Source organism: Triticum dicoccoides, chromosome 7A, assembly GCF_002162155.2.
Source record: "Triticum dicoccoides isolate Atlit2015 ecotype Zavitan chromosome 7A, WEW_v2.0, whole genome shotgun sequence".
In the NCBI taxonomy this organism is placed as follows: Eukaryota; Viridiplantae; Streptophyta; class Magnoliopsida; order Poales; family Poaceae; genus Triticum; species Triticum dicoccoides.
Window position 1 is genome coordinate 657,730,536 of NC_041392.1, and position 3,551 is coordinate 657,734,086.

A 3,551-nucleotide genomic window follows, 5' to 3' on the forward strand; every position below is an offset into this window, starting at 1 on the left:
ATGAATGAAACTCAACACAAATGATGGTAATAAAATAAAATTGTGAATGTTGTTATTTACGTACTTCATATTGTTCGTCAGTGTAGCCCCGCTCACAGGTCGTGTGGCGGATGGACTCGCAAACGTAGTATCCATAGAAATCATTCCCTTGTTCCTGCCACAACCACTTTACAAGAAATAGAGGTCAATCAAACTGATAAGCAAGAATGCCAAATGGTATTGATGAAACTAGCGCTTGAATGACTAGTAGATGCGCAGAACATGCTACTATAGTACTTACTTTCGGGTGTCTAAATTGCAGCTCCTTCGGCAGTCCCGGAGCTTTTCTGGTGAATTTTCTCCAAACCCTGCCAGACAAAGAAAACAATTACTTGATATATCAGGAAATGAACAAAGTTGCTGATATGGTGGATAATGGTCGATTTAACTTACTTCTCGAGTATTTGAGTCATGTCTGCATAGTCCTGGGGATCTTTTCGTCTTGAGTCTAAGACGGTTACTATTCCCTGCTCAAGCTTAATCTCTAGGAGAATATAGTGGAAACTGCACACACATGCATAACTCATCAATTACATTACTACAACCTTGACTAATATATAAGGGAAACCGAATACGCACAAGACAGTAACACTCACTTGAAGTTGTAAGGAAAGAGTACTATATCTTTGTTTTCATTTATTACCAACGATCGTAGCAAGTTGGCCTCGGTAGCTGCGGCATGAAATTTAACCTGAGTTGCATCTATGAGATATGTGTTAATGAACCCAATATCACCGCTTGTCTTTTCTTCAATTCGGCGATCTTCAATCTGCATAATATAGTGAGGATGATTATAAATACATGCAATGAAAGAGCTGAGCTATATAGAGAGACTTAATGACAGAAGTAGTACTACTTACAGACAGTAGCAGGCGACCGTTGTTTTATCGAGGGCCAATTGATTGAAAAACTGAAAGAACTCCTCGAATGGAACAGGCAACAGTTCAATTACAACGAGGTCATGCTCCTTTTTAACTTTCACATACAAAGTACTCCTCCTCCCAGAGTCTCTGCAGATTTTCAAGTACCAATCATGCAATCTTCGCATCATCGTTGATAGAGATCTTTCATCTTTGACGAGAGGCTTCCCGTACTCGTATCTTTGTATCTGCACCTCCATGAAATCATAATGTACATCATCGGGCAGGTAATCGCCAAGATTGCTATAACCAGGCACCATCCTCGGATCATTAGCGACGATGTCGCTAGGCACCTTGAGCGGGGGGCACGATTGCTTCGCTTGTTCGCCGAGCTGGGAAATTTGTTTCCCAGCTCGTCGTTCTTTCAACCTTTGATCACTAACAGTACTTCCTGACCGCTCCGCTTCGGAAAATTCCTTTCCAATAATGCGCTCATAGTTTCCTTTCGGCAGAGACTTGGGTGGTTTTGTCAGGGCAGCCAGAGTGCGCTTCGCTTTCACCGGATCTACCTTCTCCTCTGGAGGTGGATGTTTCTTTGCTTTCACCCCTTCAAAGTAGTTCCTCACTTCTTCTCGTGCGATCTCGGCGTTCTCCTCCGGGGTCCTCTCGTATGGTAAGTTCTCTGGAGTCTTCAGAGAAGGACCGAATCTGTATTTCCTCCCGCCTCTGGCTGTACTGCTAGACGTCGCAGAGCAGACAGAGCGGTTGTCTTCTTTACTTGCTTACGAGGCGGAGGAGAAGGACTACGACGCACCGGAGCAGTCGGAGCGGCGGCAGGTCTCTTCCGCCCTTGCTGACGAGGCGGAGAAGGAGGAGGCTGGCTGCTCGGGCGCGTCGGCGCAGGCGGAGAAGGAGGCGGAGTGCCGCCACGCGCCGGAGAAGGAGCCAGTCGAGTGCCCTGAACGTCACTCGCCGGAGGAGGAGGCGGTGGAGGAGGAGGAGTGCCCTGACTCGCCAGAGGAGGAGGCGGTGGAGGAGGCGGAGTGCCCTGACTTGCCGGAGGAGGAGGAGGCGGAGGCGTCCAGTTCAGAAGGTTGATGAGCTCCTTCCGCCATAGGCATGGAGTCTTCAGAGCAGACCCCAGCCTAGTCTCCCCTTCATCGGTAGGGTGGTCAAGCTGGAGGTCCTCAAATCCCTCCGTTATTTCATCCACCATCACCCTAGCATATCCTTCTGGAATCGGCCGGCAGTGAAAAGTTGCGCCGGGTTCATTAGGATAAACAGAGCCAACAGCCGCCTTGACCTTCAAATTCATCCATTGCGTCATAAGGTGGCAATTTTGAGACTCCGTGATAGCATCCACAGGATAGCTGGCAGGAGCCGTCAAGGCATGCTCCGGCTAAAGCAGCTCGGTGGAAGCCACGCTGCTTCTCCGCTGAGATGGCGGGGTAGCTTCAGGGGAAGCTTCGGCAATACGTTTGCTGCGATTTGCTTCTCGTTCCTCTATCGCTTGTACCCTTGCTTGCAGCGCCTGCATTTGGGTCTACTGCACTTTTTTCCTCATCTCATGGGATTTGTAACCGCCTGCGTCCGGAAACCCAACCTTCCACGGAATGGAGCCTGGCGTGCCTCGTGTCCGTCCAGGGTGCTCAGGATTCTCGAGGGCCATTGTGAGCTCATCGTTCTCTCTGTCTAGAAAGAACGTCCCTTGCTGCGCTGCTTCGATATAGTGCTGAAGCTTCTTGACTGGTATGTTCATTTGATCGTTCGTCCAAATGCACTTCCCTGTTATAGGGTCCAAGGTTCCGCCAGCCCCGAAGAACCAAGTCCGGCAACGGTCTGGCCAGTTAATTGTCTCTGGTTCGATCCCTTTATCAACCAGATCATTCTCAGTCTTGGCCCACTTAGGCCGGGCTACGAGGTAGCCACCTGACCCCGTGCGATGGTGATGCTTCTTCTTCGCAACATTTTGCTTGTTTGTCGCCGACATCTTCTTACTCTTTTCCGATGTCTTGTGGGCCACAAATGTGGGCCAGTGATCTCTGATCTTCTCATATCTGCCCTTGAATTCTGGTGTCTCATTATTTTCGACAAACTTATTCAGCTCTTTCTTCCACCTCCTGATTAGTTCTACCATCCTCTTAAGAGCAAAAGACTTGATTAATTGCTCTTTAACTGGCTTCTTTGGATTATCCTTTGGCGGTAGGGTGAAATTTGACTTCAGCTCAGTCCAAAGATCATTTTTCTGCATATCATTGACATAAGACACCTCAGGGTCTTCTGTAGCCGACTAAAACCATTGTTGGATGCTGATCGGGATCTTGTCCCTAACTAAAACCCCGCACTGAGCAACAAATGCACTCTTTGTCCGGAGGGGTTCAATCGGTTGGCCGTCGGGCGCGATTGCTATGATCTCAAACTTTTCATTCGAGCTCAACTTTTTCTTCGGGCCTCGTCTCTTTACTGAAGTTGTGCTCGATCCGGAGGGCTAGAAAAAAGAACAAAGACTTAATTAATATGTGTACATACCAAAACAATGAATGCATCAATTATCTAGTCAGCAGAAGCTTAACTAATATATATACCTGGCCAGACTCGGTTCGGTCACTGGAGACGTCATCACGGTCTCCTTCTTACACCGGCATTGGGTCA